The 26,008-nt window shown below is 39.7% G+C and overlaps 1 pseudogene; it reads right to left on the reverse strand.

Moving 5' to 3' along the window:
- Positions 1-22,102: 22,102 nt before the first annotated feature.
- On the reverse strand, positions 22,103-22,954 carry LOC100595835 (annotated as a pseudogene).
- Between the last annotated feature and the right edge of the window lie 3,054 nt (positions 22,955-26,008).

Below are 26,008 nucleotides of genomic sequence, written 5' to 3' on the forward strand. Positions count from 1 at the left end.
GGTCCCTCACCCCTGAGCAGCCTAACTGGGAGGCACCCCCCCAGTAGGGACAGACTGACACCTCATTCAACCCGGTATTTCTCTGAGACAAAACTTTCAGAGGAACTATCAGACAGCTGAATTTGTGGTCTCACGAAAATCCGCTGTTCTGCAGCCACCGCTGCTGACACCCAGCCAAACAGGGTCTGGAGTGCACCTCTAGTAAACTCCAACAGACCTGCAGCTGAGGGTCCTGTCTGGTAGAAGGAAAACTAACAAACAGAAAGGACATCCACACCAAAAACCCATCTGTACATCACCATCATCAAAGACAAAAAGTAGATAAAACCACAAAGATGGGGAAAAAACAGAACACAAAAACTGGAAACTCTAAAAAGCAGAGCACCTCTCCTCCTCCAAAGGAACGCAGTTCCTCACCAGCAATGGAACAAAGCTGGATGGAGGATGACTTTGACGAGTTGAGAGAAGAAGGCTTCAGACGATCAAACTACTCTGAGTTACGAGAGGAAATTCAAAACAATAGCAAAGAAGTTAAAAACTTTGAAAAAAAATTAGAAGAATGGATAACTAGAATAACCAATGGAGAGAAGGGCTCAAAGGAGCTGATGGAGCTGAAAGCCAAGTTTCGAGAACTACATGAAGATTGCAGAAGCCTCAGTAGCAGATGCTATCAACTGGAAGAAAGGGTATCGCTGATGGAAGATGAAATGAATGAAATGAAGAGAGAAGGGAAGTTTAGAGAAAAAAGAATAAAAAGAAATGAACAAAGCCTCCAAGAAATTTGGGACTATGTGAAAAGACCAAACCTACGTCTGATTGGTGTACCTGAAAATGATGGGGAGAATGGAACCAAGTTGGAAAACACTCTGCAAGATATTATCCAGGAGAACTTCCCCAATCTAGCAAAGCAGGCCAGCATTCAGATTCAGGAAATACAGAGAACGCCACAAAGATACTCCTCGAGAAGAGCAACTCCAAGACACATAATTGTCAGATTCACCAAAGTTGAAATGAAGGAAAAAATGTTAAGGGCAGCCAGAGAGAAAGGTCGGGTTACCCACAAAGGGAAGCCCATCAGACTAACAGCTGATATCTCAGCAGAAACTCTACAAGCCAGAAGAGAGTGGGGGCCGATATTCAACATTCTTAAAGAAAAGAATTTTCCACCCAGAATTTCCTATCCCGCCAAACTAAGCTTCATAAGTGAAGGAGAAATAAAATACTTTACAGACAAGCAAATGCTGAGTGATTTTGTCACCACCAGGCCTGCCCTAAAAGAGCTCCTGAAGGAAGCACTAAACATGGAAAGGAACAACCAGTACCAGCCACTGCAAAAACATGCCAAATTGTAAAGACCATCGAGGCTAGGAAGAAACTATAGCAACTAACGAGCAAAATAACCAACTAACATCATAATGACAGGATCAGATTCACACATAACAATATTAACGTTTAATGTAAATGGGCTAAATGCTCCAATCAAAAGACACAGACTGGCAAACTGGATAAGGAGTCAGGACCCATCAGTGTGCTGTATTCAGGAAACCCATCTCACGTGCAGAGACACACATAGACTCAAAATAAAGGGATGGAGGAATATCTATCAAGCAACTGGAAAACAAAAAAAGGCAGGGGTTGCAATCCTAGTCTCTGATAAAATAGACTTTAAACCAACAAAGATCAAAAGAGACAAAGAAGGCCATTACATAATGGTAAAGGGATCAATTCAACAAGAAGAGCTAACTATCCTAAATATATATGCACCCAACACAGGAGCACCCAGATTCATAAAGCAAGTCCTCAGTGACCTACAAAGGGACTTAAACTCCCACACAATAATAATGGGAGATTTTAACACCCCACTGTCAACATTAGACAGATCAATGAGACAGAAAGTTAACAAGGATATCCAGGAATTGAACTCAGCTCTACATAAAGTGGACCTAATAGACATCTACAGAACTCTCCACCCCAGGTCAACAGAATATACATTTTTTTCAGCACCACACCACACCTATTCCAAAATTGACCACATAGTTGGAAGTAAAGCTCTCCTCAGCAAATGTAAAAGAACAGAAATTATAACAAACTGTCTTTCAGACCACAGTGCAATCAAACTAGAACTCAGGATTAAGAAACTCACTCAAAACCGCTCAACTACATGGAAACTGAACAACCTGCTCCTGAATGACTATTGGGTACATAATGAAATGAAGGCAGAAATAAAGATGTTCTTTGAAACCAACGAGAACAAAGACACAACATACCAGAATCTCTGGGACACATTCAAAGCAGTGTGTAGAGGGAAATTTATAGCACTAAATGCCCACAAGAGAAAGCAGGAAAGATCCAAAATTGACACCCTAATATCACAATTAAAAGAACTAGAAAAGCAAGAGCAAACACATTCAAAAGCTAGCAGAAGGCTAGAAATAACTAAAATCAGAGCAGAACTGAAGGAAATAGAGACACAAAAAACCCTTCAAAAAATTAATGAATCCAGGAGCTGGTTTTTTGAAAAGATCAACAAAATTGATAGACCGCTAGCAAGACTAATAAAGAAGAAAAGAGAGAAGAATCAAATAGATGCAATAAAAAACGAAAAAGGGGATATCACCACCGATCCCACAGAAATACAATCTACCATCAGAGAATACTACAAACACCTCTATGCAAATAAACTAGAAAATCTAGAAGAAATGGATAAATTCCTCGACAAATACACCCTCCCAAGACTAAACCAGGAAGAAGTTGAATCTCTGAATAGACCAATAACAGGTTCTGAAATTGTGGCAATAATCAATAGCTTACCAACCAAAAAGAGTCCAGGACCTGATGGATTCACAGCTGAATTCTACCAGAGGTACAAGGAGGAACTGGTACCATTCCTTCTGAAACTATTCCAATCGATAGAAAAAGAGGGAATCCTCCCTAACACATTTTACGAAGCCAGCATCGTCCTGATACCAAAGCCTGGCAGAGACATAACCAAAAAAGAGAATTTCAGACCAATATCCTTGATGAACATTGATGCAAAAATCCTCAATAAAATACTGGCAAACCGAATCCAGCAGCACATCAAAAAGCTTATCCACCATAATCAAGTGGGCTTCATCCCTGGGATGCAAGGCTGGTTCAACATACGCAAATCAATAAATGTAATCCAGCATATAAACAGAACCAAAGACAAAAACCACATGATTATCTCAATAGATGCAGAAAAGGCCTTTGACAAAATTCAACAACCCTTCATGCTAAAAACTCTCAATAAATTAGGTATTGATGGGACGTATCTCAAAATAATAAGAGCTATCTACGACAAACCCACAGCCAATATCATACTGAATGGGTAAAAACTGGAAGCATTCCCTCTGAAAACTGGCACAAGACAGGGATGCCCTCTCTCACCGCTCCTATTCAACATAGTGCTGGAAGTTCTGGCCAGAGCAATCAGGCAGGAGAAGGAAATAAAGGGTATTCAATTAGGAAAAGAGGAAGTCAAATTGTCCCTGTTTGCAGATGACATGATTGTATATCTAGAAAACCCCATGTCTCAGCCCAAAACCTCCTTAAGCTGATTAGCAACTTCAGCAAAGTCTCAGGATACAAAATTAATGTACAAAAATCACAAGCATTCTTGTACACCAATAACAGACAAACAGAGAGCCAAATCATGAGTGAACTCCCATTCACAATTGCTTCAAAGAGAATAAAATACCTAGGAATCCAACTTACAAGGGATGTGAAGGACCTCTTCAAGGAGAACTACAAACCACTGCTCAATGAAATAAAAGAGGATACAAACAAATGGAAGAACATTCCATGCTCATGGGTTGGAAGAATCAATATCGTGAAAATGGCCATACTGCCCAAGGTAATTTATAGATTCAATGCCATCCCCATCAAGCTACCAATGACTTTCTTCACAGAATTGGAAAAAACTACTTTAAAGTTCATATGGAACCAAAAAAGAGCCCGCATCGCCAAGTCAATCCTAAGCCAAAAGAACAAAGCTGGAGGCATCACGCTACCTGACTTTAAACTATACTACAAGGCTACAGTAACCAAAACAGCATGGTACTGGTACCACAACAGAGACATAGATCAATGGAACAGAACAGAGCCCTCAGAAATGATGCCGCATAGCTACAACTATCTGATCTTTGACAAACCTGACAAAAACAAGAAATGGGGAAAGGATTCCCTATTTAATAAATGGTGCTGGGAAAACTGGCTAGCCATATGTAGAAAGCTGCAACTGGATCCCTTCCTTACACCTTATACAAAAATTAATTCAAGATGGATTAAAGACTTATATGTTAGACCTAAAACCATTAAAATCCTACAAGAAAACCTAGGCAATACCATTCAGGACATAGGCGTGGGCAAGGACTTCATGTCTAAAACACCAAAAGCAATGGCAACAAAAGCCAAAATTGACAAATGGGATCTCATTAAACTAAAGAGCTTCTGCACAGCAAAAGAAACTATCATCAGAATAACAGGCAACCTACAGAATGGGAGAAAATTTTTGCAACCTACTCATCTGACAAAGGGCTAATATCCAGAATCTATAATGAACTCAAACAAATTTACAAGAAAAAAACAAACAACCCCATCAAAAAGTGGGCAGAGGACATGAACAGACACTTCTCAAAAGAAGACATTTATGCAGCCAGAAAACACATGAAGAAATGCTCATCATCACTGGCCATCAGAGAAATGCAAATCAAAACCACAGTGAGATACCATCTCACACCAGTTAGAATGGCCATCATTAAAAAATCAGGAAACAACAGGTGCTGGAGAGGATGTGGAGAAATAGGAACACTTTTACACTGTTGGTGGGACTGTAAACTAGTTCAACCATTGTGGAAGTCAGTGTGGCGATTCCTCAGGGATCTCGAACTAGAAATACCATTTGACCCAGCCATCCCATTACTGGGTATATACCCAAAGGACTATAAATCATGCTGCTATAAAGACACATGCACACGTATGTTTATCGCGGCACTATTCACAATAGCAAAGAGTTGGAACCAACCCAAATGTCCAACAACGATAGACTGGATTAAGAAAATGTGGCACATATACACCATGGAATACTATGCAGCCATAAAAAATGATGAGTTCGTGTCCTTTGTAGGGACATGGATGAAACTGGAAAACATCATTCTCAGTAAACTATCGCAAGGACAAAAAACCAAACACCGCATGTTCTCACTCATAGGTGGGAATTGAACAATGAGAACTCATGGACACAGGAAGGTGAACATCACACTCCGGGGACTGTTGTGGGGTGGGGGGAGGGGGGAGGGACAGCATTAGGAGATACACCTAATGCTAAATGACGAGTTAATGGGTGCAGGAAATCAACATGGCACATGGATACATATGTAACAAACCTGCACTTTGTGCACATGTACCCTAAAACCCTAAAGTATAATAAAAATAAAAAATAAAAAATAAATAAAAATAAAAAAATAAAAATAAAAAAAATAAAATAAAAAAAAAAACAGAATGACTAAGCAATGCTTTAGGACCTCGAAGATTCAGAAAGATAAAGTGAAAGTAAATTTGAATAAAGCTAATATTTTTGGAATTTATCCCAAAGCAAAATTTAGATTTTAACTTTAGCCAACCAAATACTCTCTGTCCAGAAAGAAATTGGCATCCTATGTTCCAAGGAAAGACAGCAAGGCCCTTAGCACTGACCTCCCAACTGGCAAGAAATTGGGGCTCACCTGCGTCTCTGCAATGCATAATCATTGCTGGTTGTCTTCTCCCATATCCAAACCCTGAGAGGCCTCTGAAATGCTGAAATGACATTGACAACCCTGCCTCCATGGACCATACCAGGGACTTGATAGAAAGTGATCATCACCTATTTTAATGACTTTCCTCAGATACATTGCATGCAGTGGGGAGTCGCTAGCCCAGTCCTTGTGTGAGCACTCTGCTGGGCTACCTCTCTGTGGCCGCTCTGCTTCCACATTCTAAACACGCCATCACTCCAGTGCCCTCCTTCAGGAAAATATGTACTTGTCTCCCTCAGTCTACTGGGCACTCCCTGAGGTCAGTAGTGATGTCACCTTTGTGTTTTTACCCTCCTTTCACAGTAGCCATGCTTTGCCTTCGATATAATTTGTATGTTTGTCCCCTCCATATATCATGGTCAAATATAATCCCCAGTGTTGAAGGTGAAGCATGGTGGGAGGTGTTTGGATCATGGGCGTGGATCCCTCATGAATGGCTTGGCACTGTCCTCCCAATAGTGAGTGATTTCTCAGGAGATCTGGTTGTTTAAACGTATGTACCAAAAACACTCTTTAGGATATTATCCAGGAGAACTTCTCCAGCCTAGCAAGACGAGCCAACATTCAAATTCAAGAAAAACAGAGAACACCACAAAGATACTCCTCGAGAAAAGCAACCCCAAGACAGAGAATCATCAGATTCATCAAGGTTAAAATGAAGGAAAAAGTGTTAAGGGCAGCCAGAGAGAAAGGTCTGGTTATCCACAAAGGGAAGCCCATCAGACTAAAAGCAGATATCTCTGCAGAAACCCCACAAGCCAGAAGACAGTGGGGGCCAATATTCAACATTTTTAAAGAAAAGAATTTTCAACCCAGAACTTCATATCCGGCCAAACTAAGCTTCATAAGTGAAGGAGAAATAAAATCCTTTACAGACAAGCAAATGCTGAGAGATTTTGTAACCACTAGGCCTGTCTTAAACAAGAGCTCCTGAAGGAAGCACTAAATATGGAAAGGAAAAATGGGTACCAGCCACTGCAAAAACCTACCCAATTGTAAGGACAATCAACACTATAAAGAAACTGCATCAACTAATGGGCAATATAACCAGCTAGCATCATAATGACAGGATCAAATTCACGCATAACAATATTAACCCTAAATGTAAATCGGCTAAATGCCCCCAATTAAAAGACACAGACTGGCAAATTGGATAAACAGTCAAGACCCATCAGTGTGCTACACTCAAGCGACCCATCTCACATGCAAGACACACATAGGCTCAAAATAAAGGGATGGAGGAATATTTACCAAGCAGATGGAAAGAAAAAAAAAAAGCAAGGGTTGCAATCCTAGTCTCTGATAAAATAGACCTTAAACGAACAAAGATCAAGAAGAGATACATAATGGTAAAGAGATCAATGCAACAAGAAGCACTACCCTTCCTAAATATATATGCACCCAATATAGGAGCACCTAGATTCATAAAGCAAGTTCTTACAGACCTACAAAAAGACCTAGACTTCCATACAATAATAGTGGCAGACTTTAACACCCCACTGTCAATATTAGATAGATCAACGAGACAGAAAAGTAGCAAGGGTATTGAGGACCTGAACTCAGCTCTGGATCAAGCAGACCTAAGGGACGTCTACAGAATTCTCCACCCCAAATCAACAGAATATACATTCTTTTCAGCACCACATTGCACTTATTCTAAAATTGACCACATAATTGGAAGTAAAACAGTCTCTCAGACCACAGTGCAATCAAATTAGAACTCAAGATTAAGAAACTCACTCATAACTGCACAACTGCATGGAAACTGAACAACTTGCTCCTGAATAACTACTGGGTAAATAATGAAATTAAGGCAGAAATAAGTAAGTTCTTTGAAACCAACGAGAACAAAGACACAACATACCAGAATCTCTGGGACATGGCTAAAGCTGTGTTTAGAGGGAAATTTATAGCACTAAATGCCCACGGGAGAAAGCAAGAAAGATCTAAAATCAAAACCCTAACATCACAATTAAAAGAACTAGAGAAGCAAGAGCAAGCAAATTCAAAAGCTAGAAAACAAGAAAAAACTATGATCAGAGCAGAACTGAGGAAGATAGAGACACAAAATATCTTCAAAAAAATCTTTGAATCCAGGAGCTGGTTTTTTGAAAAGACTAACAAAATAGATAGACCACTAGCCAGACAAATAAAGAAGAAAAGAGAGAAGAATCAAATAGACACAATAAAACATGATAAAAGGGAGGTCACCACTGATCCTAGAGAAATACAAACTACCATCAGAGAATACTATAAACATCTCTACAAAAATAAACTAAAAAATCTAGGAGAAATGGATAAATTCCTGGACTCATACACCCTCCCAAGGCTAAACCAGGAAGAAGTTGAATCCCTGTCTAGACCAATAACAGGTCTGAAATTGAGGCAGTAATTAATAGCCTACCAACCAAAAAAAGCCCAGGACCAGATGGATTCACAGCCTAATTCTACCAGAGGTACAAAAAGGAGCTGGTACCATTCCTTCTGAAACTATTCCAAACAATAGAAAAAGACAGACTCCTCCATAACTCATTTTATGAGGCCAGCATCATCCTGATACCAAAACCTGGCAGAGACACAACAGCAACAAAAAATTTCAGACCAATATCCCTGGTGAACATCAATGGTGAAATCCTCAATAAAATACTGCCAAACCGAATCCAGCAGCACATCAAAAAGCTTATCCACCATGATGAAGTTGGCTTCATCTCTGGGATGCAAGGCTGGTCCAACATATGCAAATCAATAAACGTAATCCATCACATAAACAGAACCAATGACAAAAACCACATGATTATCCCAATAGATGCAGAAAAGACCTTCAACAAAATTCAACAGCCCTACACGCTAAAACCTCTCAATAAACTAGGTATTGATCGAACGTATCCCAAAATAATAGGAGTAATTTATGACAAACACACAGCCAATATCATACTGAATGGGCAAAAGCTGGAAGCATTCCCTTTGAAAACTGGCACAAGACAAGGATGCCCTCTCTCGCCACTCCCATTCAACATAGTATTGGAAGTTCTGGCCAAGGTAATCAGGCAAGAGAAAGAAATACAGGGATTCAAATAGGAAGAGAGGAAGTCAAATCGTCTCTGTTTGCAGATGACATGATTGTATATTTAGAAAACCCCATCATCTCAGCCCAAAATCTCCTTAAGCTGATAAGCAAATTCAGAAAAGTCTCAGGATACAAAAATCAATGTGCAAAAATCACAAGCATTCCTATACACCAATAACAGAAACACAGAGCCAAATCATGAATAAACTCCCATTCACAATTGCTACAAAAGGAATAAAATACTAGGAATACAACTTACAAGGGATGGGAAGGACCTCTTCGAGGAGAACTACAAACCACTGCTCAAGGAAATAAGAGAGGACACAAACAAATGGAAAAACATTCCATGCTCATGGATAGGAAGAATCAATATCATGAAAATGGTCATACTATCCAAGGTAATTTATACATTCAATGCTATTGCCATTAAGCTACCACTGAATTTCTTCACAGAATTGGAAAAAAACGACTTTAAAGTTCATATGGAACTAAAAAAGAGCCAGTATAGCCAAGACAATCCTAAGCAAAAAGAACAAAGCTGGAGGCATCATGCTACCTGACTTCAAACTATACTACAAGGCTACAGTAACCAAAACAGCAAGTTACTGGTACCAAAACAGATACATAGACCAATAGAACAGAACAGAGGCCTCAGAAACTATGCCACACATCTACAACCATCTGATCTTTGACAAACCTCACAAAAACAAGCAATGGGGAAAGGATTTCCTATTTAATAAATGTTGTTGGGAAAACTGGCTAGCCATATGCAGAAAACTGAATCTGGACCCCTTCCTTACACCTTATATAAAAATTAACCCAAGATGGATTAAAGACTTAAACATAAGACCTAAAAGCATGAAAACCCTAGAAGAAAACCTAGGCAATACCATTCAGGACATAGGCATGGGCAAAGACTTCATAACTAAAACACCAAAAGCAATGGCAACCAAAAGCCAAAATTGACAAATGGGATCTAATTAAACTAAAGAGCTTCTGCACAGCAAAAGAAACTGTCATCAGACTGAACAGGCAACTTAAAGAATGGGAGAAAAGTTTTGCAATCTATCCATCTGACAACGGGCTAATATCCAGAATCTACAAGAAACTTAAACAAATTTACAAGAAAAAAACAACCCCATCAAAAAGCGGGTGAAGGATATGAACAGACACTTCACAAAAGAAGACATTTATATGACCAACAAACATATCAAAAACAGCTCATCATCACTGGTCATTAGAGAAATGCAAATCAAATCCACAATGAGATACCATCTCATGCCAGTTAGAACGGCGATCATTAAAACCCAGGAAAGAACAGATGCTGGAGAGGATGTGGAGAAATAGGAACACTTTTACACTGTTGGTGGGAGTGTAAATTAGTTCAACCATTGTGGAAGACAGTGTGGCAATTCATCAAGGATCTAGAACCAGAAATATAATTTGACACAGCAATCCCATTACTAGGTATATACCAAAGGGATTATAAATTATTCTACTATAAAGACGCAGCACAAGTATGTTTATTGCAACACTATTCACAACAGCAAGGATGTGGAACCAACTCAAATGCCCATCAATGATAGACTGGATAAAGAAAATGTGGCACATATACAACATGGAATACTTTGCAGCCATTAAAAAGGACGAGTTCATGTCTTTTGCAGAAACATGGATGAAGCTGGAAAGCATAATTCGCAGCAAACTAACACAGGAACACAAAACCAAACACTGCATGCTCTCACACATAAGTGGGAGTTGAACAATAAGAGCACATGGACACAGGGAGGGGAACATCACACACCAGGGCCTGTCAGGGGGTGGGGGGTCTAGGGGAGGGATAGCTTAGGAGAAATACCTAATGTATATGTCAGGTTGATGGATGCAGCAAACCACCATGGCACGTGTATACCTGTGTAACAATGTTCTGCACATATATCCCAGAACTTAAAGCATTTAAAAAAAAAAAAAAGAAAAGTTTAAGAGCAGGAAAAAAAAAAAGTATGTGCCACCAGGGCATATGTTTACCTATGTAACAAACCTGCACATCTTCCACATGTACCCTGGAGATAAAAATTAAAATTAAAAAGAAAGTAGGTGCCATCTCTCCTGTCTGTCTCTTGCTCCTGCTCTTGCCACGTGACATGCCAGTTCCCCATCACCTTCTGTCATGATTGTAAGCTTCCTGAGGCCTCACCAGCAGCAGATGCTAGCACTGTGTTTCATGTAAAGACCGCAAAACTATGAGCCAATTAAACCTCTTTTCTTTGTGAATTACCTAGCCAAAGGTATCCTTTATAGCAATCCAAACAGACAAATACAGCCTTGCACAAAGAAAATCAACTGGAATCTTTGTTGCATTTGACAGAATTATATTCTGCAGGTTTTGTTGACACCTTCATGGATGAGCTAAGCAGTGTGTGTCAGATAACTCCTTAAAGAACATTTAGTGAGAGATTCTGCAGACAACCTTGGGGTATAATCCTTGTAGGGGCACAAGATGGCTCCTTTTGGGACACCCTAACTGGTACTAGACATTTGCTTAGTCATCTTTTCTTTTGGTGACTGGGGCACTTGCAGATGACTGTCCTTGAAAAATAAACATAACAGTGAGTGATCTACCTTCCCTGGAGGCTTACTTCAGAATAGAAATCAATGAAATGGAAAATATATTTAAAACATAGGCAAAATTAATGAAACCAAAGCTGGTTTGTTGAGAAAATTAATGAAACTAAAGCTGGTTTGTTGAGATCAATTAATTTGGTAAAGCTCTAGCCACCTTGATCTGAAAAAAAAAAGAGAGAAGAAATAAATTATCAATATCAGGAATGAGAGAGGTGGTATCACCATAGATTCTACAGGTATTAAAATGCTAAGAGAATATCATGAACAAATTTATGCCAAAAAAAAACTCTACAACTTAGATGAAATGGACACATTTTGTTAAAGAGACAAACTGCTAGACTATTCACAAGAATAAATACATAACCCCAATAGAACTAACCTGTATCTGTCAAATTGAATTTGGATTTGTAATTCAAATCTTCCCACACAAAACAGAATGGTGCTCAGATGACATCACTGATGAATCCAGCAAACATTAAGGAACAAATAATACCAGTTATTCACAAACTAGTCCCAAAAACTGAAGCCTAGGGGATTTCCTAATACATTTTATGGGACCAGCATTATCACAGTACCAAAACCAGATAAAGACATTATGAGATAAAAAAATTACAGACCTTCATGACCTTAGATTCAAAAATTTTAAACAAAATATTAAGTCAAATTCTATAATATTTTAAAATAGTTACTACATAAAAAAATTATACACCATAACCAAATGGGGTTTATCCTAGGAATGCAAGGCTGGTTTGACATTAGAGAATTAATCAAGGTTGTATCACCAGGTTCATAGCAACATAACTCACAACAGCCTATAAGTGGAAACAACCCAAGCAAAAATGTGGTGTATATATACGGAATGCAATATTATTAGCCTTAGAAAGGAAGACAATTCTGACATATGCTAACATGAATGAACCTTAAGGGCATTGTGCAGAGTGAACTAAGCTAGTCACAAAATGACAAATGCTTTATGATTCTACTTACATGAAGTATCTAAAATAGTCAAACTCATAGAATAAAAGAGTTAAATGCTTGTTGACAAGGGCTGAGAGGCGGGGGGAACAGAGAATTATTTTTTAAGGGGTCCAAAGTTTCAGTTTGGGAAGATGAAGCAAGTTCTGGAGATGAATGGTGGTGTTGGTTGCACAGCAGTGTGAATGTACTCAATACTGAACTGTGCACCTAAAGTGGTGAAGATGATATATCTTATGCTATGTGTTTTCACCACAATTAATGATAAAAATAAATAATTTTTATAAATCATTTAAAGTAACATATCATATAAATAAACTAAAAATGTATAAGCATATAATTATCTCAATAGGTATGGAAAAAGTGTTTGACAAAAATCCAAAATCCATTTCTGATAAAAAATTCTCAACAAACTCGGAAAATAAAGGGAAGTATCTTAAACTAATGAAGGGCATCTTGGAGGAACCCACAGCTAACATCATCCTTAATAGTGAAAGACTGAATGCTCACTCCTTGGATCATGCCAAGGACTGAGGGGCTGTTACTGCTTCTATTCAACATTGTTTCTGCAGGCTACTAACCATAACCCTAATCTAAGGAAGAGAGGCAAACACAAGGATTCAGGGCAAGAAGGGATAAACTAACTCTATTGCTTTGTGTAAATGCCATTGGATTTACATATAGGACTGCCCCCATCTATAAACCTGCTAGCTCTCACACTTTGAAGGGAAAAGATCAATACCCACTACCAGTTTTTTTGTTGTACAAGAAAGCCTCGACGAGAAAACTTTTTCTGGATTGGTTCTACATTGCTTTGTCTTGCCAGTAAGAGACTGTCTTTGAGAGTTCTTTTGATTTTGGACAATGCCCCTAGCCACCCAGAACCCACGAGTTCAACACTGAAGGTTTCAAAGTGGTCTACCTGCCTGCAAACCCAACATCTCTAATTCAGCAACAAGAGGTGGGAGATATGGTATTTCAAGATATGGATCTGTGAAAAATTCAAGAACGAATAGACACCACGCCAGAGGAATCAACAGAAGATGACTTGAAGGAGATGAGTGCTTTTGAATCAGTACCAGGTACTAAAGAAGCCATAGAAGAAGCAGTGCCAGTAAACAAACTGCTATCAAAACCAAGGAAAGCCGGGCACGGTGGCTCACGCCTGTAATCCCAGCACTTTGGGAGGCCGAGGACGGCGGATCACAAAGTCAGGAGATCGAGACCATGGTGAAACCCCGTCTCTACTAAAAATACAAAAAACATTAGCCAGGCACGGTGGCGGGCCCCTGTAGTCCCAGCTACTCGGGAGGCTGAGGCCGGAGAATGGCGTGAAGCCAGGAGGCAGAGCTTGCAGTGAGCCAAGACCACGCCACTGCACTCCAGCCTGGGCGACAGAGCAAGACTCCATCTCAAAAAAAAAAAAAAAAAAAAAAAAAAACAGGGAAAGTCTGAAAAACTGTCACAGGCTAGAGGAGATGAAACAAATGTGATGAGTAAATGTCATGTGGTATCCTGGATGGGATCCCAGAAAAGAACAAGGACATTAGGTGAAAATTAAAGACACCTGAAGAAAACATAGACCTTAGTTCATCATAATACGTCAATGTTGGTTAATGAGTTGTGATAAATGTGCATAGTAATCCAAGATTTAGCAATAGGGAAAACTGGCAAAGGATATATGGGAATTCTCAGTGCTGTTTTTTGCACCCTTGCTTTAAATCTAAATTAATTGTAAAATAAAAAGTCTATTTTTAAAAAGATACCTATGTTTTTTAATGAGCAAAGATTTCAAAAGACAGTAACCAAAGAAGGTACACAGATGGCAAACAGGCACATGTAAGGATGTTCAACATAATTAATGATTAGGGTAATCAAACTAAAACTGAGGTTTAATCCACATCCCATTAAAATAGCTGCAATGAAAAAGACTGACCATATCAAATGATACAGCTGAGTTATCTGTCCCTCCCAAATCAAGTGTTGAAATTTGATCTCTAATGTTGGAAGTGGGGCTTAGTGGGAGGTGTTTGGGTGGATCCCTGATGAATGACCTAGTGCCCCCTCTCAGTAATGAGTGAACTTCTCATCTATTAGTTTCAGCAAGAACTGATTATTAAAAAGAGCCTGGCACTTGCCTCCTTTTTCTCTTGCTTCTCTCTCTCTCGCCATGTGATCAGCACCCTCCACCCTCACCTTCTGCCATGAGTGGCAGCAGCCTGAGTCTCTCGCCAGATGCGGATGCTGGTGCCATGATTCTTGTACTGCCTGAATGAACCACAAGCCAAATAAACATGTTTTCTTTATAAATTAACCAACCTCAGGTATTCCTTTATCGCAATGCAAACGGACTAAGACATCAAGTGTTGGTGAGTGTGAACAGCTGGACCTCTCATATGCTGGTGGTGGGAGGGCACCTTGGTCTGGCCACTTGTAAATATTGTTTGGCAGATTCTCAAAAAGGTAACTATACACCTACCATAGATCACAGCTATTCCACTGTTGGGCATTTATCCATAAGAATAAAATACTTCCTGTATTGTGTGTATTGTTTAATTTTCTGTATATTATGATATTTTCACATAATAAACTATGTTCCAACTGCCACAGAGTTTTTCTTTTTCTCTAGCAGCTAAATAAGCACAGGTCTAGAGAAAAACAATGTTAAACAAGTGCAGCCCCACCGGACACTGACTAACTGACGCCCATCCCTTGTTCCATAAGCCACAAATACCGCTTTCATTGGACAAGAGGCTGATTTCAGCAACTTTCTCCCGGTAAGAAGACCAGTGACTGGTGACCACAGACTGGTTCTGGCCAATTTACGGAGCCTGTGAATTTGAGTGCCTTTTTGCCCTCCTGAAGAGACTTTTTGATGTATAAGGCCTAATTGTAATCCATTTAAATGTGATGTCTCCACCCCAGGGTGAACATGGGTCATATGTAACATGCATGCGTGTTCAATACGCATGAGTCAGGACGGCCTTCATAAATATTCATAGCTCCTCCTGTAACCTGGTGAATATGTATGTTTAGCCAACTTGTCCAGCATAAAGCTCCTACCCCTACCCTTCTCTTTTCAAGGGCCTGTCTCTGGTCTTTGCCGGAGGCTGTGCTTCCCAGCCAGCTAGACGGCCGCCTTGAAGGCTGTAACCTTTTCCAAGAAATGAAGACTCCTTTTCCAAACTCATACTTCTGTAATTTTTCAGTGAACAGAGGTGTAAAGGTGAAAGTGAGAAAACTGATCATAGCAAGAGGCAAAAAATGCTGGAGTGGGGGATGGGCACTGATACTTCACTAAAAGAATTGTTAGAGAATGGCTGGGGCTCAAAGCCAACCCCACTCAGCATTGCTCTTGCAGGGATGTGGGTCTGTGAACCTCGGGGGACAGAAGAGACTTGCCTGACAGGCCCCCTGAGGCCAGAGGGGCGTCCTTGCTTCAGGGAGACCAGGGGAGTGATCATCCACCCCCATATCCCCAATAAGAGAAGAGTCTGTGAAACTCTTTTGGGGAAACACACTAGACAGTTTCCCTTCTTTCTAACAGTTTTTCTAGGACAAGATGACTTTATCTCCTGGCCTGGCTTCTGTGTGGAAGGAACTTGTCACCAGTTGGAAATGATAGCAGAAAGCGGAAGATAAGAGAAACATGAGCCTCCTTAAGTCGTGCCCCTTCTGAATCTCCTAATGATGTGGCTAGCTTCCAGTGCTCCAGTGACAGTGACCCGCTGTCCCTGCTCCTTGGGGAACAAGTAGTCTCCTGGGACGTGAGATTTCCAGTGGTAAACTGGGAATATTCTGGGCAAACCTGCATGAGTTATCACTTTAGTGGGCAGAAGGGTTGCTAGGTTCCTGAAACACAAGGTTATAAGGAAAACTGGTAGCTGATGATAGACTTTGCCCTGGTGATCACTAATTATTCAGTGTTTGTGACAATGTATTTAGCACATTAACAAAACAAAGTATTCTATTTTTTTAATTTTTGTTTATTTATTTATTTATTTATTTTTCGAGACAGAGTCTCGCTCTCTCACCCAGGCTGGAGTGCGGTGGTGTGATCTTGGCTCACTGCAACCTCCGCCTCCCAGGTGCAAGTGATTCTCCTGCCTCAGCCTCCTGAGTAGCTGGGATTACAGGCGACTGCCACTACACCTGGCAAATTTTTGTTATTTTTATTAGAGATGGGGTTTCACCATGTTGGTCAGGCTGATCTCAAACTCCTGACCTCAGGGTCACAGGCGTGAGGCACTGCACCCGGCCTTATTTCTGGTTAAACACTACTCACGTAGCACCATTGGACTGCGTCTAAAACAGTGCTGCTCAAGGTATGGTTTCCAGCTCATTGTGTTGCCCGCCCATCTCAGCACGCGTGCAGATCCTGCAGGAAATGCTTAGAAATTCCTGTAGCAATTGGTGTTGCTGTCAGCCAAGCAATCCTCAGTAGTTTTGCAATTTATAGTCTGATTTCATTTCACTTTCTAGCATTTTATTTTTTGTTATATGTTGCAGAAAAATATGGATCTGAAATGAATTGCAGAAAACTTTTTGTGCTATTCCTTAGTCACAGATAGGTTGAGAAGCTCTGCTGTAAACTACTTAATTTCATGATGCTCTGCTGGGGTGCAGAGATGTATCTAAAATTTGTATAGGTTATGCTAGCAAACAAGATGCTATAGGGTTTGTATCATAATCCTGAAAGACATAATCCCAAAACCCATAATTCTGAATGTTGAATTCCAAAATATCGGTTCCCTAAGGAACCAAATCCCAAAGGTCTAACTCCCTAAAATCTAAACTCTCTAACAGCTAAAATCCCAAAAATCACAATCACAGGATAGGTTAATTTGGAGTTTTTTCCTTTTACTTTTTCTTCTTTTTAGCTTTTTTCACAAGATTAAATTGTCAGCATTCTTTTTGCACTTTGCTGTGCTAGATGTATTTCATCTGCACATCATTTCCAATACCAAAGGCAGAAAGCGTGTGGAGACTTTTAGTGAATTCTAATTCATTTTATGCTCACAAATTTGACTCCATGAAAGTGCGTCATCAAAGGGTTAACCGTGTGTCAGCATTAGGCATGTATGTAAAAACGTTGTAATGTCCTCAATAAATGAGAGATGTCCCTTTTGTACATCTGCATTTGTGAAAGATAAAATTTCTCGGCCGGCCGTGGTGGCTCATGCCTGTAATCACAGTACTTTGTGAGGCTGAGGTGGGTGGATCTCCTAAGGTCAGGAGTTCAAGACCAAGCTGGCTAACATGGCTAAACCCCATTCTACTAAAACTATAAAAATTTGCCAGGTGTGGTGGTGGATGCCTGTAATCCCAGTTATGTGTGAGGGTGAGGCTCTCAAGACTTAAGCACTTTGAGCAACTGTGTATGTGGTGGTGACCCATAGAGGTTTTTGACTGACCTCATGAAAACTCTCTGTTCATTTTTCAAGGTATGTCAGATCAAACCTGTAAAGCTGAGTGCACACAATTACCAACCACAATGATATATGTTTATACTTTTCTTTTTTTGACCTATTATTCTATGAATATGATTCATCTGCTCACAACTGATACACCTATGTGACAGTCATTAGTATACCTGAGGGTTTATGCTTGCAAAAATATGTATCATTATTACATATTTTAGGGTGTAAAGTGGCCTATGAAGTGTTCTGTCCTGTTTTTATATATTTTTCAAATAAATCCCCATTTAAAATGTAAACATATATCTTTTAAAGAATTTTTAAAGTCATTTTTTCTGGAATTATATTTGTGGGACCTTGATCTTTCAGGATCTTAACATTCAAGATTTTGGGACTTCAGGTCGTTGAGGATTGTGGTCGCCTCCCAGGAGCCTCCATGTCAAGCATGTGTATGTTTGTTTGCACATCTTAGTGAGGGAAGCCATGTGAGTTGTCTTTTCACTCTCGCGATAGTGTCCCTTGATGCACGAAAGTTTTTTATTTTGATGTCAAATATGTCTGTGTTGTTTTTGTTGGTGTTTCTGATACTTTTGGTGTCACATCCCAGAAATCCAGGTCATTAATACTTGCTCAAATGTTTCCTTCTAAGTTTTACATTTCTAGCTTTTCTATTTAGCTATTTGATCCATTTCAAGTTAGTTTTTGCATATAAGGGTGCAACTTCATTCTTTGCACGTGGATATGCAGCTGTTGCAGCGACCTCTGTTGAAGAGATTATTCTTTCCCATTTGAACAGTCTTCGTACCACAGTAAAAACCAACTGGCCAAGGATGTGTGGGTTTATTTCTGGATTCTCAACTCTATTCTATTGATCTGCATGTAAAAGACATTTTTGAGACAATTAGGGGAAATTTCATTATGCATTATGAGTGAGACAATATTAAAGAGTTATTGATTCTGTGAGGAATGATAATGATATTGTGGCTATGTAACAAACTTTCCTTATTTTTCATATTTAGTGAAGTATTTGGGGATAGAATGATATGTACAGCATTTCCATTAAAAAATTATAGCCAGAAGCTTTTTTAAAAAAGAAACAAAAGAGCAGATACATGAATCAGTATAATAAAATATTGAAAATTATGTAATACAAAGATGGATATATAGGTGTTCATTACACTATAGTCTCTCCTTGCCATATGTTTGAAAACTTTGATAAAACAAAAAGGAAATTGAATTGAATAATCTTGGTGGGAGGCCTTGGGCTTGCCACTAACAGCTTACTCTTAATTTGAATCTCGGAATGGAACCAGATCTTAGAGCAATGGGGGAAGCCCAGATCTTTTCTTGCTGTGAAGTCACTTCCCACCCCTAGTTCTTCAGAGCTACACTCACCCTGGATGGTACAGAGTAATCCTGAATTCCTTCCTACTAGACCTGGTCATCAATTCTGCTGGAACTCACCAAAAACTAAAAAACCCTGGGAGTGATTCCTTTTTTTTTTTTTTAATTAAAACTATCTTGATATTCTCTTGAATGATGATCTGCCATCTTGGTTAAAGTATTTAATTACAGCATTGGATGTAATTCCCCTGGATAGACTCAATGAGTTTTTGCTACTGGAGACCTTCAGGAAAAACCCCTATGTAGGATCTGAGACACTGCATGCAGACACATGTGTCCATGCATACACACAAACACACATGCACATATATGGGCACAGACGCACACTCCATCATCAAGTGATGCTTCCTTCTCATTAGACAGTTCAGACTACGATTCTTGTTGTCCAGCAAGATACAACAAACTGCATGCTTTTCCAAGACACAGCCTGCCCTTCTAAAATAAAGAAAGAGAAATCCAGTGTCCATATGTCTTTCAATGACAATTCACTTTTGTAGGTATGTTGTATCCAAGGCTCTTTGTCAAAGGGCACTCTTTGATATCTGAATTCCTCTTTGAGAATTTTCCTTCCTTTATTCTTAAATTTGTAAAGATACATATAAATACATAATTTTCCACTCTATAAAACCTCTTATACATACTTATTCTTTAATACATACATAAAACAATTATTTTTAGACACATAAAACCATAAATATATAAAATGATAAGTGGTTAATATGTTTCCTATTTTATAAATATATCTTTATATGATAGGTAATATAAAATCACATGTATCTTTCTGTATCTCTACAGCCCTCTAGGTGACCCTGTGAGCCATAAGGAACTCAGTGTGGGTTCAGGAAGTGGCAGGATCCCACAACCGGGTAGAGGGTGAGGCTGCAGGCAACACCTCAGTGGTGCTTGGTGCTGTAACTAAAGGAGGGTGAAGGGGAGAGGAGCACTTTGAAAAGCCTAGCCTCTTAAAGTCCTACAACTTGCATCTCCTCACCTGTTCTTGCCAAGAGCTGAAAGCCTTGCCTCACTTGAAAGGCCTAAAGCTGTAGTCTTCCTGTTTTTTACATTATTTCACTTTCCCATGAGTTGGCTGAAAAGTCAGTCTTTTACCAAACAGCTGCCAATCTGTGAGAGATACAACTGTGTTACAGAGTCTACTGAACCTTGTAAGAAGCCAGAACAGCAAACAAAAATGCATGGCCCATCCCTATAAAAGTAATAGATGAGGGATCATCACACAATTAATGAAAATGCAAAATGCATATTATGAAAAACTTATGCATGGATTTCAAATTTCTTTGCACCAAAACAAACTTACACTAACTTGTTAAAAAATGTCTGAGTAGGATCTAGTTTGAGGCACTAAGAAGGATAAGACATCAGTTGGAAAGAAGTCCCCATCAGAACAACATGAATTCTGCTACAATTGAAGCAATAGCCTAAAATTTATGCTGAGGGATGAGGGAAGAATGGTGAAATCATTGATGTTTTACAGAAAGTTAATGGGGAAAATCCTCCAAAAAATTAGCAATTTACAAGTGAGTAATTCTTTTTAAGAAGGGACAAGACGATGGTGAAGATGAAACCCACACCATCAGACCATCCACACATCAATTTGCAAGGAAACAGTTAATCTTGCTCATGCTCTAACTGAAGAGGACTGATAATTAACAGCAGAAAAAATAGCCAACACAATAGAAATTTCAGTCAGGTCAGTTTACACAATTCTGACGAAAATTTCAGTTTAACAAATTTTCCACTTGTTGGGTGCCAAAACCGTTGCAGCCAGATCAGCTGCAGACAAGAACAGACCCTTCAATGGAAATTATAAACAAGTGGGATCAAGACCTTGAAGCATCTCTTCAAAGAATTGTAACAAGAGATGAAACACTGCTTTACCAGTAAGACCTGGAAGACAAAGCACAACCAAAGCAATGGCTACCAAAAGATGAAAGTGATCCAGTCAAATAAAAAGCAGACTGGACGAGACCAGACATCATGGTAACACTGTTTTGGGTGGCTAAAGGCATTCTGCTTTATACTTTCTTCAGGGTCAAAGAAAGATAGTATCTGTTTATTATTGTTGTTTTGAAGAAGTTAGCCAAATCTTTAGCAGAAAAACACCTGGGAAAGCTTGCAACTGTGTTGCATCCATAGTAATTGCATAAATACTTTTATGCAATTATTAAAAGAACATGTCAAATCTGTGAAGTTGTCTCTGATTTACCGGCAAGTAAAAATTCATGGTAAAGAACAATATGTCCAGCCTGATAGTAGATTTGATTTTAATAAAATAAGTGTAAACATTTATATATATGCTTATATATAAAGTAATTTCAATAAATGGAAACACATGCATACAAAACCGCAAAGAGCATTTTACTGCAGCAGGTATTACAGGATTAGCTAAAATGAAAGTTTCATTTCTTATTGTGTTTTTAAGTATTTTTCCAAAAATACTAAAAATGTCATAATTGCTGGGAAGGCTTACATAGGAGGATCATTTGAGCCCAGGAGTTTGAGTCCAGCCAGGGCACATAGCAAAACCATGTTTCTAAAAAGAAAAAAAAATGCAGTGGAAATTATGAACAATTAACCAATTGTATACACATACGTATTAACAAGGCCATTATATAAAAGTTGCTAACCAAAAAGCATATGGATGGCACAAAATAATTTTTTACGTAGAAAAGAAATTTTAGATGCAACAAACACAAATGTCGAATCCCAGTTCAGTAAGGAGTCTTTTTAAATATTCAGAGCCAGAATACTTTTAATGTGCTAAAGGAGCAATGACTTACCTTAGGCACTGGCTTTCCCCGATGGCAGTTGATGCGACCAGTGAAGATCATGTTGGGCATCACAGGTTTGGGATAGTCCAAAACAAAGTCCATTTGCAACAACTAAATTGATGTGTGGCTGTAGAGATCATATGCCATGACAGGTGTTTGGAGAATTTCAGAGGCTATTTTTAAGGCATTTTTGAAAAAATATGTGCAAAATAAATGCTCCTTTAAGAAGAAGATGTGGTTCCATAATCTCTCCTTAAAAGTCATGGTGTGTGAAAATCCTGAGACATATCTAGGGCTGTAGGAAAGAGAAGCAGGGTGCTGTGCACCTTCTTCAAGATGATGACAAAGTATTCCTCTGGTGAAGACCACAGGGGGGAGGGAGAAATATTTGGCAACAATTAAGCCACACACAGCTAAAGGATCCAGAAACACTGCATCAAAAGAACTCTCCTTTAAGTATTCTACTAATTTTCAGTCATTAAACAAACTCCTGCAATGTGAAAAATTAAATTCTAAACATTTGGATGAACTCATTAATAGAGAAAATAAGCTTCGTACTTCTGCTTCCCATTGAGCATTGGCAAAAGCCATGAACTCCAGGTCCGGATCCTCCGGGGTATATGAGGTTGAATAAGTCTTCACTGTGCAATTCAGTGATCTTCCCAGTTGCCAACTCACCTCTGGCCTGACTATGACCACCTCATGCCCCCTGAGAATGAGTTTCTCCACCACCAACCGCATGGTGAACCAGTGGCTCCCATCCATGGGCACTACCAGCGGCTTCCCAGCCTTGGCAAAGCCACAGGTCAGCAGTAGACACACATATAGGGGAAGGAGGCCATTCCGCCCAGCAGAAGCCATCAGAGAACTTCAGCTCAGAGTGAGCAGCTGGGATTCTAAGCTACCGTGATATAGTAGGTGGGAGAAGTAAAGGCACAAAACCTGACCCCAATAGAGGGCATATAGTCATTCGTTCATTAAAAAAAAAAAAAATCACAATCACTGCCAATGAATTACTCATAATAATATATGAGTAGCATTCGCTGAGATACCTACTTGTATGTTTTCCACACACGAGTCCCTTATGTTCTTTGCCTTGGGGACAGATCATGCCCTGTGCTGCAATGGGGGTTTAGAAGCAGAATTATTCAGCAACACTTTTGGACCTTAACAATTCAGAACGACAAAAAGGAAAGTAAATTTGAATAAAGTTCATATTTTTGAAATGTGTTTCAAAGCAAAATTTCGATGTTATCCTCAGATAATCAAAAGCTCTCTGCCAAGAAAGGAACTGGCATCTCATGTGCCAAGGACAGACAGTAAGGCGTCAGCACTGACTTCCTAACTGGCAGGAAATGGGGGCTCACCTGCATCTCTGCAATGCACAGACATTGTTGCTTCCATTTCCAAACCCTGAGAGGCCTTTGAAAGGCTGAAATAAGATTGCAAACCCCGCCTCCATGAACAGTTCCAGAGCTTTGATGGAATGTGACCGTCGCCTATTGTAAATGGCTTTCCTCAGATATGTTGCCTGCACTGTGGAGTTGTGGCCCTATCCTTGCCTAAGCACTCTGCTGAGCTGCCTCTCTCAGCCTGCTCTGCTTCCTTATTCTGAACAGAGCTGTAGGCCTCTGCTGTGGGCTCACCCCACCTGTCTGGAGCCTTCTTTCAGGAATATGTATTGGTCACCCCCAGTATCCTGAGCACCCCTTGAAGACAGAGGTTATGTCTTCTTCCTATTTTCATCCTCCTTCCACAGCACCCATGCTATACCTGGCATAGAGGAAGTTCACAGAATTCTTGTTGCATTGGGCTGAATTACATCATGGAGATTTCCATGGATTAGCCCAACAGTGTGTGTCAGGTAACACCCTGAGGAACATTTAGTGAGAGAATCAGCAGCCAACCTCAGGGCATAATTCTTGTAGGAGCACAAGATGGCTCCCACCAGGACGCATTAATAGGTACTAGACATTGCTTAGTCACCTGTTCCTTGGTGACTGGCACACTGGCAGATGACTGTCCTTGAAAAACAAACATGACAGTGAGTGATCTACCTTCCCTGGAGGCTTTCTTCAGTGTAGAAATTAATGAAATAGAAAATAGAAAAACAATGGAGAAAACCAATGACACCAAAGCTGACTTTTTGGGCAGATCAATTAACCTGACAAAGTTCTAGCCAGGCTGATTAGAAAAAAAAGACAGAAGATATAAATTACCAATACCGGGAATGGGAGAGCTAATATCACCATAGATTCTACAGGTATTAAAATGATAAGAGAATATGAACAAATTCATGCCAATAAAATCTACAGCTTAGATGAAATGGACAAATTCCTTAAAAGACACAAGCTGTCAGACTTTACAGAAGAAGAAATTAGTAACACAAATGACATAATCTTACCTTTTAAATTCAAATTGAATTTTGAATTCAAATGTCCCCACAAACAAAAAGGTAAAGTTCAGATGACTTCACTGATAAATTCTACCAAACACTGAAGGAAGAAATAATAACAATTTCTCACAATCTAGTCCAGAAAACAGAAGCATGTGAAATGCCCTAATTCATTCTGTGAGACCAACATTACCACAATACCAAAACCAGATAAAGATGTGACAAGATAGAAAAACTACAGACCCTCATGACCTTAGATACAAAAATGTAAAACAATATTTTAGCAAATCAAATTCAATAATGATATGGTTTGGCTGTGTCCCCACCCGAATCTCATCTTGAATTGGAACTCCCAAAATTCCCACGTGTCAGGGGAGGAACCTGGAGGGAAGTAGTTGAATCACAGGGGCGGGTCTTTCCCATGCTGTTCTCATGATGGTGAGTAAGTCTCATGAGATCTGGTGGTTTTAAAAATAAAAGTTTTCCTGCACAAGCTCTCTTTCTTTGCCTGCTGCCATCCATTAAGATATGACTTGCTCCTCCTTGCCTTCTGCCATGATTGTAAGGTCTCCCCAGCCATGTGGAACTCTAAGTCAATTAAACCTCTTTCTTTTGTAAATTCTCCAGTCTCAGGCATGTCTTTATCAGCAGCATGAAAACAGACTAATACAGTCAATTGGTACCAGTAGAGTGGGTTGCTACTGAAAAGATACCTGAAAATGTGGAAGCGACTTTAGAACTGGGTAACAGGCAGAGGTTGGCACAGTTTGGAGGGCTCAGAAGAAGAGAGGAAAATGTGGGAAAGTTTGGAACTCCCTAGAGATTTGTTGAATAGCTTTGCCCAAAATGCTGATAGCAATATGGACAATAAAGTCCAGGCTGAGGTAGTTTCAGATGGAGATGAGGAACTTGTTGGGAACTGGAGGAAACGTGATTCTTGTTATGTTTTAGCAAAGAGACTGGCAGCATTTTGCCCCTGATCTAGGGATTTGTGGAACTTCAACCTTAGAGAGATGATTTAGCATATCTGGTGTGAGAAATTTCTAAGCAGCAAAGCATTCAAGAGGTGACTTAGGTGCTGCTAAAGGCATTCAGTTTTAAAGGGAAACAGAGCATAAAAGCTTGGAAAATTTGCAGTCTGACTATGTGATAGAAAAGAACATCCCATTTTCTGAGGAGAAATTCAAGCCGGCTGCAAAAATTTCCATAAGTAATGAGGAGCCGAATGTTAATCCCCAAAACCATGGAGAAAATGTCTCCAGGGCATGTCAGAGGTCTTCATGGCAGTCCCTCCCCACCACAGGCCTGGAGGCCTAGGAGGAAACAATGGTTTTGTGTGCCAGGCCCAGGGCCCCCTGCTGTGTGCAGCCTAGGGACTCAGCGCCTTGCATCCCAACTGCTCCAGCTGTGTCCAAAAGGAGCCAAAGTACAGCTCACGCCAGGGCTTCAGAAGGTGCAAGTGCCAAGCCTTGGCAGCTTCCATGTGGGGTTGAGCCTGTGGGTGCACAGAAGTTAAGAAT

The sequence above is a fragment of the Nomascus leucogenys genome, unplaced genomic scaffold (genome assembly GCF_006542625.1).
Source record: "Nomascus leucogenys isolate Asia unplaced genomic scaffold, Asia_NLE_v1 000244F_64890_qpd_obj, whole genome shotgun sequence".
NCBI lineage: Eukaryota > Metazoa > Chordata > Mammalia > Primates > Hylobatidae > Nomascus > Nomascus leucogenys.